Raw genomic sequence first — 14,115 nt, 5'->3', positions numbered from 1 at the left:
ACACCAACGTCAAAGACCTGGGAGTGATTATGTCGGAGGATCTCACCTTCAAGGACCATAACATTGTATCAATCGCATCTGCTAGAAAAATGACAGGATGGATAATGAGAACCTTCAAAACTAGGGAGGCCAAGCCCATGATGACACTCTTCAGGTCACTTGTTCTATCTAGGCTGGAATATTGCTGCACTCTAACAGCACCTTTCAAGGCAGGTGAAATTGCTGACCTAGAAAATGTACAGAGAACTTTCACGGCGCGCATAACGGAGATAAAACACCTCAATTACTGGGAGCGCTTGAGGTTTCTAAACCTGTATTCCCTGGAACGCAGGAGGGAGAGATACATGATTATATACACCTGGAAAATCCTAGAGGGACTAGTACCGAACTTGCACACGAAAATCACTCACTACGAAAGCAAAAGACTTGGCAGACGATGCACCATCCCCCCAATGAAAAGCAGGGGTGTCACTAGCACGTTAAGAGACCATACAATAAGTGTCAGGGGCCCGAGACTGTTCAACTGCCTCCCAGCACACATAAGGGGGATTACCAACAGACCCCTGGCAGTCTTCAAGCTGGCACTGGACAAGCACCTAAAGTCAGTTCCTGATCAGCTGGGCTGTGGCTCGTACGTTGGTTTGCGTGCAGCCAGCAGCAACAGCCTGGTTGATCAGGCGCTGATCCACCAGTAGCACATCAAAAATTACTCAGAATGGAGACAGGAGCACCTACAAACAGGTAGCAATGGGTGAAATTTGTGTCTGATCCTCCATCAACAGTTTCATGTGTCCGATCCTCCATCAACAGTTTCATGTGTCTGATCCTCCATCAACAGTTTCGTGTGTCTGATCCTCCATCAACAGTTTCATGTGTCTGATCCTCCATCAACAGTTTCATGTGTCTGATCCTCCATCAACAGTTTCGTGTGTCTGATCCTCCATCAACAGTTTCATGTGTCTGATCCTCCATCAACAGTTTCATGTGTCTGATCCCCCATCAACATTTTCTACTCAAAGTGATGACTATTCCTTTTGAAGGAGGGGGGCCAAATACCCTCTTTGTGCTGAACACTGAATAACTTGCTGCTAGTCTGTAGGGCCCACCAGGCTCGCCTCTTCCCAAGGACATGCCTGCGTACATGGTCCAGGAAGTCAGTGCAAGCAACTTGGATGAGACATTGTGAGAACAACTTAAGGATGAGTTGGATGAGAGAGTGAGAACAACTTGAGAATGAGTTGGATGAAAGAGTTTGAGAAATCTGCAGAGGAAAGTCACACGAGGAACAAGGAAGGGTTCTCTCCAGCGTGAAAACTAACATCAGCTGTGTTGCCAGGTGCATGTCAGCCTGAAACATGTAGCGCAGGACTCCCTCGTTATGGCACAAAACCTTGATAATTCCTACATTTATGTGATGCATTTATGCTACCTGTGCGAGAGAGAAAGAAAGAGAGAGAGAGAGAGAGAGAGAGAGAGAGAGAGAGAGAGAGAGAGAGAGAATGGGAGTGGGATGAGAGAAGAGAGATGGGGGAGGGAGAGAAGAGTTTGCGACGTTAAAGGGAGATAACGGATCAGTATCCCTTTGATGTTGGCCGCCAAAACTGGCCTAGTTAATTGGTAAATTTATCCCCGTCCACCATTTCTCTCCCTCCAGCCCCTTCCCCTCCCTCTGTACCCTTTTCCCCTTTATCTCACTTCCCCACCTACCTGTTCTTCATGTAGGTAGAGGAGGAAGGAACGATAAAGACGAGAGGAAGTCGAAATTGTAATAACAAGAGGATACAAGTTATTATCTTACTCAAGAGATAAGTAGTTGTTTCTTAACGAATAGCTTGGCTCTCTTACTACTAATTATCACACTTGTAAATAAATTAATCTTTACCGTATTATCCATGAATTACAATGTGAATTACGATGTATTACATTGATAACTTATGAGGAGTTATGCAATGAATTAGTTCTTCAATGGATCCCTGCGCAAGAGACCTAACTTGCTACTAGAGAATTACCCACAGCAATACGTGAGGGCCACGCCATCTAGTTAGAGAGAAGGACACTACACCCCTTGTCACCACTCCATGTTAAATATAAGCATAACCAAGGTCATGCAACCAATCTAGAGATAATAATAACACAAACAAATGTGTGTGTGTGTTTAGAATTCGCAGAACACGAGAAACATGTATACACATACACATTTCGAACAGTTTATTACAGATCAAGGGAGGACTTGAACCTACGCGCCTTAACTTCACCATGTCAGCAGCTAGTCACAGTACAACACTGGCGTATTTAGAGTCCTACTAGAAAAGCCTGGCCCAAGGCCGGGACAGGCTTTTCTAGCCGACCACATACCTGTTTCCGGCTTACAAAGGTTTATCAGAGGAGTGGGAATTTACTCATGTTTAACATAATCCTATTTTGTATGTCCAGTTGGAAGATTTAGTTTGCACCAACTAGAGGGTTTCACGTGAACTAGTCTTGCAGTGTCGCCTGAGAAGGACGCCACAGACCCTTGGTGTCCACAAGTACGGTAAACACACACAATACAAGTGTTTATTATAATGACTTCTCGCTTAGAATTGGCCTATAATAAGTCATGACTTAATACAGATCCACAGTGAGCCATATTTTGTCAGAATTAAGACCTACTCTGCACACCACGCTGTGATTTGTCTGTGTGTCAGACCTGAGAATGAAAAGGTACTGGGGTGTGTAGCGTGCCTTCCTTCCTTACACATACATACATACATACATACATACATACATACATACACACACACACACACACACACACACACACACACACACACACACACACACACACCCCAGAGTTCTCTGACGCTTTTCGGAGATCATTCAACACTTCTTGGCAACGTAAAGCATACCAGACACTAACATAAAATATTCAATAAGCCCTATTATGACGCCGAGATATTTTATAAATCGTAGGTGTTAACACGAGTCTTTGAGAATCAAGTGAACGCCAGTGAACCTAACGACTCCCATCATTACTCAGAACAAGACGGAGCTGTGCATTCTTGCTGATCGTGTGTCAGGAGGTTAGGAATGGATAGATGGAGAGAGGGATGGATGGAGAGAGGGATGAATGGAGAGAAGGATGGAGAGAGGGAGGGATGAGTGATGGGAAGGAGAGAGAGACGGGTTTGGAGGCAGACAGGGAAGGAGGAAGGTTAAGAGGAGAGACATGGAAGATGGTAAACTGGCGTGTTCAATATCACTAATGGAGACCCGTGGACAACACCTCGTTCTTTGCGGGCGCACACACACACGCACGCACACACATACGCACGCACACACACACGCACGCACACACACACGCGCACGCGCACGCACGCGCGCACACACACACACACACACACACACACACACACGCACACACACACGGCAGTAACTGGTATAAGGGATACTGATGACAGCTAAACACCTAGACGAATCAAAGGGGACGTAAAAAAATAAATTTTTTAGATATTCTTTAACATTTAATCAAAGTACGTTTGATCAAAGCAAAGAAATATGTACAAGTCTTCCACACGGCTCAATCACTCGCCTAAATATACTAAAAAAAAAACGTATTTGATATTAGAACATTTGTTAGCATGAGTTATATCAAAAGCGAGTCGTCTCTGGATTAACCTAGTTACATTTGCTCCTAATGTCAACATAAGATATCAGACGCGGCCAAGCCATGGCTGGAAAGCCTCAACACTGAGATATGGAGGTGGACATGGCACCGAGACATCACAGTATACATGTTGGGAACGCCGGAGTCACCACAGTGGTCAATACCAGTTAATCCTCAAAGTCGTGAACCCTACGATAAGACGCGGCTCTTCAGACAATACTCACGTTTGCTTCATGGTCTCACACTTCTCTGGAGATCCTGGTCATCGTCTGCCAACCTTGTTGCAGCTATCCCGACAACATGGATAAAATGTTTGGATTTTGAATACATTTTAGTTATAAATCTACAGACTTTTGGAAACATTTTATCTTGTTTTTGTTCACTTAACACTTAATGAATTATATTATATATGTCTTCCGTTCGTCGTGTTGCTGTTGGTTTGAACACGTTCTGGACCCGTCTGATTACTTGACAGAAAAACTGTGTGTGGACTAGACATCTGAATGTAGGTCTATGACACTATATGAAAAAATTATTTATGTGTTTAGATACTTGATGTGCAACATCTGTGTTCTATATGTCAGGTACTTGATGAATAACATGTGCAACACCTGAGTATCTATATATAACATGTGCAACACCTGAATATCTATATATAACATGTGCAACACCTGAGTATCTATATATAACATGTGCAACACCTGAGTATCTATATATGACGACGTTACGCCAACCAGTGTTTTACAAGGCAACACAGACATTATATACTGGAGACACGGGTTGTTGAAAATTCTTAGAGAATACTGATACTCAGATGTGTCTTCCTGTATCTTGTTCATCAAACTGTTGTTGTTTCTCATTAGTGTAATTATGTCAGGTATCATAACTTATAACTAGTGTAATTATGTCAGGTATCATAACGGGTGGTATTTGACCCAATGGTGTGTCGTAAAACTCCAGGCCAGTGCGTAAACCACTGGGCTACCTGGCTACAATAAGATTCATCCAACTATGTATACTTGTACACACCATAGGGATGTTGCATGTGTGGTCACAGTGGTGGCCCACGCTAACCTCCCTACGGTGTATAGAAATATACCTAGTCGGATGAATCTTATTGGAGCCAGATGGCCCAGTGGCTTACGCACTGGCTTGGACTTTTTACGACTCACTCGTCATGGGGTTCGACCCCCCCCCCCGTTCCTTGGTTTATGTCAGGTAATTGCTATTCGATTTTTCTGGAATGAGGAATATTTTTGTTCCCGTGTTAATGAGACTACTTGTGACACCTTAGAACATCAACATTTTCAACATAATTTTTTACCCTTTTATTGACGATTCCTTGATATTATTGACAATAATGGCAGTTAACCCCTTCTTGAACTGCTAAATGATTCCTTTGCTGCTTAAGATTGATTCCTGGTAGGACTCTTGGACCTTGTAGGATACTAAGAATCGGATGGTAAGAGTACGTAAGGAAGTATAATGTCAGGAAACAGGAAACAGCTTCGCAACTGGAGCTTTAGGTCATTTGACCAAGAACTTCCGCTGGCTTAACTTTCCACCTCTTTAAAAATCATGGTTATGATTATAACCATTTGTTTGTTCCCGTAAGAAGGTAGCAAACAGTGCTGGGACCTGCCCCACTCATCACCCATCCCCCCCCCTCCACCCCCACCCGCTACCCTTCAATGATGTGTAACTTAATGACCACCTCTGTTACTTCCCACAACCATCATCATCACCAATCACCGCCACTACCACCTCTATTCTTACCATTAGCTACTCACCACCACCATCACACCACCTCCATCACCACCATTGCATCACCACCATCGACGTCACTATTTCTGCAACAAGAAAAAAAACATATATAAATATTATTATTATTATTAAACAAAATTATCTGTATAGATTTTTCTATTCCTTATCTATTTTGCAACACAAGGTGCACAAGCATATAACTTGTTCGAGGAATACACTGGTTAGAACCCCATGAATAAAGAGGTGATAACAGATAAACGATTGAGAGAGAGAGAGAGACAGAGACAGAGAGAGAGACAGAGACAGAGAGAGAGAGACAGAGAGAGACAGAGACAGAGAGACAGAGAGAGAGAGAGAGAGAGAGAGAGACAGACAGAATGATGATCACTAGACAGGATGATGATGTCTCTGCCTTTGGAAGAGAGACTGGACGACTCTTAATGGGTAAAATTGAAGGTGACATCGTGGAGATGTCATGTGTCAACGATGAGTCAAGACTCGTGTGAGGAAAACTAAGAACAACATTACACTTTGACACGAGCAACTTACACTTGCTGGAGACTGCATGTCAACAACTCTGTGACAGAGATAAATTGCCTCGCTCAGTGAGTATGCACCACTTTCTCGGACTGCCTCCCACCATCACAACTATGACTATGACAACTATGAATTATTCATTAGCGTTGAAAATTTGAAGTCGATCGGATGAGGCGTTCTCGTGCTACGAGAGAGAGAGAAAAACGAAATGTTGGGGAATAAAAAATTCTGGCAACCACTTCAAGGTCTTTCTTCGAGAATATCATATTAAGTATATATAAAAGATGGAGGGAGGGTGAGAGTTGAGGGAGGAAGGGTCTACACACACACACACACACACACACACACACAAACACACACACACACACACACAACACAGGAAATGCATAAACTTCTCTCTGTGGTAACATACATAAGCTTCTTTCTGTGGTAAGAAAAAAATGGGTGGCCCAAGAGGGAGGAAAACAAGAGATCTGGTGGACGAACCTGGGGAGGAAAGATTGGGAATTAGAGCTCAAAAAAATGAAGGAAGAGTGGGGAAGGAAGATAGAAGAGCTTGGCAAGATAATGGAGAAGAGGATAGCTGAAGAGTACAGGAAGTGGGAGCTACAAGTCTTAGCAGCAGAAGCTAGGATAAAGTGCTTAGAAGAGGAACTTAAAAACCTAAAACAGATTAGAGAGACAAATGACAATTCAAACATAACATCAGGAAATTCTATGTCAGGCACAGACAAGATGGTAAGAAACAAAGGAGATATGCCGTACGCAAAGGCCCTATAAGACCCACGTGGGGCCAGGAAAAAGACGAGGAGCACACTAAGATCAAATGACAGGTCTGAAAACAACAAAGGTATGTCATATGCAGAGACTAACAACCAACTGCAGTAGCAAGGAACAGCTGATCATGAAAGACAGTTCACTGAGCACAGAGGCTTCAGCAAGGACAGGGATTGAAGGCAAAAACATTCCATTGGAAGGAACTAAAACACCTCACAGGGTGCAAAGGGAGACTCAATGGGAGGAGGAAAGGGAGAGGTCAGTTTTTGTCTACGGGCTCCAAGAAGACGAAGGGGACACCTACGATGAAAGAAAACAGGAGGAGGAAAAAGCGATTGAAGGCATCATGAAAACAATAGGAGAGGGCGATATGACCCAGGTGACAAATTTTCGGAGAATTGGGTGGTTTTCGAGTGGAAGGAAACGGTCTGTCAAAGTAATTTTCAAGGAAGAATCAGCTCGAACCAGGATCCTGCAAGAGAAAGCATGACTGAGGGACAAACCGGGGTACTGAAGAGTATACCTCGATCACGACAGAATACAAGAAAAATGGACTGCACTGAAAGAGAAGGTACAGAGACACAAGGAGGAACGAGAGGAAATGATGATGAGCCGGACCCAGACACAGGAGAAAGGGCAAACACACCTCGCAGAAACTCCTGCAGGACTTCAACCACGACAACCCCAACGCAACTGAGCAATCTAAACCAAAACCCACACACTGTTCCCTCTGCCACCAACCCCCACATCACAAACCTCACCCCTACAGCTGCCCCCATAGGCTCCCACCAGGGCTCTCACTCCCCCAACCCCAATATTCTCCCAGGACCACAGTGATAGAAAAGAAGCTGAAGGCTTGGTACACAAAAGCGGATGGAATAACGAATAGATATGAGGAGTGGCATGAAAGAATCAGCGAGAAATCCCCAGACATCATAGCAGTCATAGAAATGAAACTCACTGAGACAATAACAGACGCAATCTTCCCAAAGAGATATCAGATCCTGAGGAATGATAGAAGGAGTAGAGAGGGAGGAGGGGCTGCACTGCTCATAAAAAAAACGATGGGGATTTGAGGAAATGGAAGGCATGGACGTGATTGGAGAAAGGGACTACATTCAGTCTGGGGAACATAAAGTAGTCATTGGAGTGATGTATAACTCACCACAGAACTGCAGGAGGCCAAGAGAGGAGTACGAAGAAAACAACAGAGCGATGGTGGACACTGGCTGAGGTGGCAAGAAGAGCTCACTCGAGGAGAGCAAAGTTACTGGTAATGGCCGATTTCAACCACAGGGAGATCGACTGGGAAAACCTGGAGCCACATGGGAGTCCCGAAACATGGAAAGCCAAGATGATGGATGTGGTACTGAAAAACCTCATGCATCAACATGTCAGGGACACTACCAGAGAGAGAGAGGGGAGGATGAGCCAGCAAGACTGGACCCTGTGTTCACCCTGAGCAGTTCAGACATTGAGAACATCATTTATGAGAGGCCCCTTGGAGCCTGAGTTTTGAATATATAGTAGAGTTACAAGTGGAGAGGGTAACAGAAATTGAATGGGTAAAGCCAAACTATAAAAGGGGGGGGGGGGGCTACACAGGTATGAGGAACTTCCTGCAAGAGGTTCAGTGGGACAGAGAACTGGCAGGAGTCAGTAAACGAGATGATGGAATATGTAACAACAAAATGCAAGGAGGCAGAGGAAAGGTTTGTTCCCAAGGGCAACAGAAATAATGGTAAGACCAAAGCAAGTCCCTGGTTTACACGAAGGTGTAGGGAGGCAAAAACTAAGTGCACCAGAGAATGGAAAAGGTACAGAAGGCAAAGGACCCAAAAAAATAAGGAGATTAGTCAAAGAGCCAGAAACGAGTATGCACAGATGATGGAGGCCCAGCGACAGTACAAAAACGACATAGCATCGAAAATCAAATCTGACCCAAAACTGCTGTATGGCCACATTAGGAGGAAGACAACAGTCCAAGACCAGGTGATCAGGCTGACGAAAGAAAGTGGGGAACTCACAAGAAACGATCAAGAGGTATGCGAGGAGCTCAACATGAGATTTAAGGAAGTGTTTACAGTGGAGACAGGAAGGCCTCTGGGGGGTCAGAACAAAGGGGGACACCAGCAAGGAATATACCAACAAGTGTTGGATGACATACATACAACTGAAGAGGAGGTGAAGAACCTGCTAAGGGACATTGATACCTCAAAGGCAATGGGACCAGACAATATCTCCCGATGGGTCCTTAGAGAGGGAGCAGATATGGTGTGTGTGTGCCACTTACCACAATCTTCAACACATCCCTTGAAACTGGGCAACTACCTGAGGTATGGAAGACAGCAAATGTAGTTCCCATTTCTAAAAAAGGAGACAGAAAAGAGGAACTAAACTATAGACCTGTGTCACTGACTTGTATAGTATGCATAATTATGGAGAAGATTATCAGGAGGAGAGTGGTGGAGCACCTGGAATGGAACAAAAGTATAAACGCCAACCAGCACGGATTCATGGAAGGCAAATCCTGTGTCACAAACCTTCTGGAGTTTTATGATAAAGTAACAGAAGTAAGACACTAGAGAGAGGGGTGGGTTGATTACAACTTCTTGGACTGCAAGAAGGCCTTTGACACAGTTCCTCACACGAGATTAGTGCAGAAGCTAGAGCATCAGGCGCATATAAGAATGTACTGAGGTATCACAGTGGGCACCTGTGACGAGCGGGGTCCCACAGGGGTCGGTCCTAGGACCAGTGCTATTTTGGTATATGTGAATGACATAATGGAAGGGTTAGACTCAGAAGTGTCCCTGTTCACAGATGATGTGAAGTTAATAAGGAGAAATAAATCAGATGAGGATCAGGCAGGACTTCAAAGAGACCCGGACAGACTGGACACCTGGTCCAGCAACTGGCTTCTCGAATTTAACCTTGCCAAATGCAAAGTCATGAAGATCGGGGAAGGGCACAGAAGACCGCAGACGGAATATAGGCTAGGTTGCCAAAGATTGCAAACCTCGCTCAAGGAGAAAAATCTTGGGGCGAGTATAACACCGAGCACGTCTCAGGAAGTACACATAAACCAGATAATTGCTGCAGCATATGGGCGCCTGACAAACCTGAGAACAGCGTTCCGATACCTTAGTAAGGAATCGTTCAAGACACTGTACACCGTGTACGTCAGGCCCATACTGGAGTATGCAGCACCTGTTTGGAACCCGCACTTGATCAAGCACGTCAAGAAATTGGAGAAAGTGCGAAGGTTTGCGACAAGGTTAGTTCCAGAGCTAAGGGGAATGTCTACGAAGAAAGGTTAAGGGAAATCGGCCTGACGACACTGGAGGACAGGAGGGTCAGGGGAGACATGATAACATATAAAATACTGCGCGGAATAGACAAGGTGGACAAAGGATGTTCCAGAGAGGGGACACAGAAACAAGAGGTCACAATTGGAAGTTGAAGAGTCAGATGAGTCAAGGGGATGTTAGGAAGTATTTCTTCAGTCAGAGTTGTCAGGCAGTGGAATAGTCTAGCAAGTGATGTTGTGGAGGTGGGAACCATACATAGTTTTAAGATGAGGTTTGATAAAGCTCATGGAGCAGGGAGAGAGAGGACCCAGTAGCAAACAGTAAAGAGGCGGGGCCAGGAGCTAAGACTCGATCCCTGCAACCACAAATAGGTGAGTACACACGGGGAGGAGCAGTGTTCCTTGACATTACTGAGACAATACACAGGGTGACAGCAACAAGGAACAGCTCACACTTCGCGCCACTATATCACCATCCCTCACACTGCTGTTCTCATACTTCCTGTACTCTTTTACTCACTGGCTGTGCCTAGGTCAACACTCGTCTCGTGTTCGGCATATAGTCTCGTGTTTGTATACCAGATATACATCAAGGGATTGCTCACGGAGTCAAATGCAATGTTTGTAGCATTCAGAGACCCACACAACGGATCATTTTGACAACGAAATATGGATCCCAGGTTATAACCTATTCAGATGCGACAGACTAAACAGGCAACAAGGGCGGGGGAAGGAGGAGTCGGCCTGTACGTCACAGAATCACTCATTTGCTCAGAACTACTAAACACCTCAAATGATGTAGTTGAAGTTTTGGCGGTAAAGACTGAAAACCAAAACCTTGTCATTGTGGTTGTGTAGATGCCTCCGGATGCAACTTCCCAGTATTTCTGTGAGTAGCTTGTGAAAATGGACCACTGTCTGGAAAATCTCCCAACTCCTGCCCCAAACATGTTGCTACTGGGAGATTTCAACTTGAGACACCTAAAATGGAGAAATGAAGCAAGTAATATTTGAGCAGAGATCACCCCAGGAGGCAGCTCAAATGAAAATTCACACAATACACTCAGGTCACAACATAATGGAGGTATAGACATGTATGCACAGGGGTCCTGACCAGCATACACAGATGACAGCAAAGAAGTGAGTGAGATACTCAAGTCCCAATACGACTCAGTGTTCTGCAAGCCGTTACACAGACTAAGGATCGACAATCCAAATGAATTCTTTGAACAAAACCCAAAATTTGGTCATCTCAAAAATCTCGAATATTATCCTAACACCACAAGACTTTGAAAAGGCAATGAATGACATGGCCATGCACTCTGCCTCAGGCCCAGACTCATGGAACTCCGTGTTCATCAAGAACTGCAAGAAGCCCCTTCAGGATTCTGTGTAGAGAGAGCATGGACGCAGCGGTCATCCCGCACTCACTAAAAACAACAGACATAGTCCCACTCTACAAAGGTGGCAGTAAAGCAATTGCAAAGAACTACAGACCGATAGCATTAACATCCCATATCATAAAAACCTTTGAAAGTGTTCTAAGAAGCAAGATCGCCAAACAACTAGATACACATCAGTTACACAAAACCGAGGGCAACATAGGTTTAGAGCAGGTCGCTCCTACCTGTCCCAGCTACTGGATCACTATGACAAGGCCCTGGATGCTGTAGAGGATAAACAAACTGCAGATGTAGTATACATAGACTTTGCAAAACCTTTCGACAAGTGTGACCATGGTGATAAAGGAATAACAAGAAAAGTTGGTAGATGGACCTATAATTTCCTGACAAATAGAGCACAAAGATTAACAGTAAACAGAATAAAGTCTGAGGCAGCTACGGTGAAAAGCTCTGTTCCAAAAGGCACAGTACTCACTCCCATTCTATTCCTCATCCTCATATCTAAAACAGACAGAGATGTAAGCCATAGCTCCGTGTCTTCCTTTGCGGATGACACCCGGATTACCATGGCAGTGACCTCCATCGAAGACACTGCAAGACTTCAAGCGGACATCAACCAAATCTTCAAATGGGCCACTCAAAACAATATGAAGTTCAATGAAGAGAAATTTCAAATACTCAGATATGAAAAACTTGAGGAAATTAAAACTGTATCAGGGTATACGACAAATTCTAACCATACAATAGAGTGAAAAAGTAATGTGAAGGACCTGGGAGTGAGAATGTCAGGGGATCTCGCCTTCAAAGAGCACAACAATGTATCTACCGTATCTGCTAGGAAAATGATTGGATGGATAATGAGAACCTTCAAAACTAGAGACGCCAAGCCCATGATGATTCTCTTCAAATCGCTTGTTCTCTCTAGGCTGAAATACTGCTGTACACTAACTGCCCCCTTCAAGGCAGGGGAAATTGCTGACCTGACAAGTGTACAAAGAGCTTTCACGGCGCACATAATTACGTCAAGGCACCTAAATTACTGGGAACGGTTGAAGGCCCTTGATCTGTTTTCCCTGGAGCGCAGGCGAGATACATAATATAGACTTGGAAAATCCTAGAGGGATTAGTACCGAAGTTGCACACGAAAATCACTCCCTTTGAAAGCAAAAGCCACGACAGGAGATGCAACATTCCCCCAATGAAAAGCAGGGACACCACGAGTACACTGAGAGACAACACAGTGTCTGGGTCCCAAGACTGTTCAATCGCCTCCCAGCATACATAAGGGGGATTACCAATAGACCCCTGGCTGTCTTCAAGACGGCACTGGAAAGGCACCTAAAGTCAGTGCCTGACCAACCGGGCTGTGGTTCGTATGTCAGTTTCGGTGCGGCTGGCAGTAGCAGCCGGTTGATCAGACCCTGATGCACCACGAGGCCTGGCCTCACACCGAGCCGCTGGGTCGTTGACCCCCGAAACCCTCTCCAGGTAAACTCCAGGTAATACCTATTCCTAAACCTACGTATGGATTCTGCCGCCATTTTTTTTCGTCCACTTTCTGATCATCGACATCATTGTGGCACATCTATACAGCTTCCATCTATACAGCCCTCGTGTACCAGTTTCCCGCCTCTCGAGCAGTTAATAAGGACTATGTTCATTGAGGATCATTTTGAATCACGGCCACGTTCACTGAGGCTCGTACTGAACGAGGGTCACGTTCAACGTATTGTCAGGGTCACGGGTATCACATGTGGTTCAGATGTGTGTGTGTGTGTGTGTGTGTGTGTGTGTGTGTTAGTTACCATTTTGTCCTAGGCACATGTCGATTAGACACTAGGCCTGTTGTGTGTGTGTGTGTGTGTGTGTGTGTGTGTGTGTGTGTGTGTGTGTGTGTGTAGGTGTGTGTGTGTGTGTAGGTGTGTGTGTGTGTGTAGGTGTGTGTGTGTGTGTTGGTGTGTGTGTGTGTAGGTGTGTGTGTGTGTGTAGGTGTGTGTGTGTGTAGGTGTGTGTGTAGGTGTGTGTGTGTGTGTGTAGGTGTGTGTGTGTGTAGGTGTGTGTGTGTGTAGGTGTGTGTGTGTGTAGGTGTGTGTGTGTGTAGGTGTGTGTGTGTGTAGGTGTGTGTGTGTGTAGGTGTGTGTGTGTAGGTGTGTGTGTGTAGGTGTGTGTGTGTAGGTGTGTGTGTGTAGGTGTGTGTGTGTGTGTAGGTGTGTGTGTAGGTGTGTGTGTGTGTGTGTAGGTGTGTGTGTGTGTGTGTAGGTGTGTGTGTGTGTGTGTGTGTATGTGTGTAGGTGTGTGTGTGTGTGTAGGTGTGTGTGTGTGTAGGTGTGTGTGTGTGTGTAGGTGTGTGTGTAGGTGTGTGTGTAGGTGTGTGTGTGTGTGTGTGTGTGTGTGTGTGTGTGTGTGTGTGTGTGTGTGTGTGTGTGTGTGTGTGTGTGTGTGTGTGTGTGTGTGTGTAGGTGTGTGTGTGTGTGTGTGTAGGTGTGTGTGTAGGTGTGTGTGTGTGTGTGTGTGTAGGTGTGTGTAGGTGTGTGTGTGTAGGTGTACTCACCTAATTGTACTCAGATAATTGTGGTTGCAGGGGTCGAGACTCAGCTCCTGGCCCCGCCTCTTCACTGATCGCTACTGGATCCTCTCTCTCTCTGCTTCCTGAGCTTTGTCATACCTCTTCTTAAAAC

Source organism: Cherax quadricarinatus, chromosome 24, assembly GCF_038502225.1.
Source record: "Cherax quadricarinatus isolate ZL_2023a chromosome 24, ASM3850222v1, whole genome shotgun sequence".
NCBI classification, from domain to species: Eukaryota; Metazoa; Arthropoda; class Malacostraca; order Decapoda; family Parastacidae; genus Cherax; species Cherax quadricarinatus.
This window is presented reverse-complemented; position numbering follows the sequence as displayed.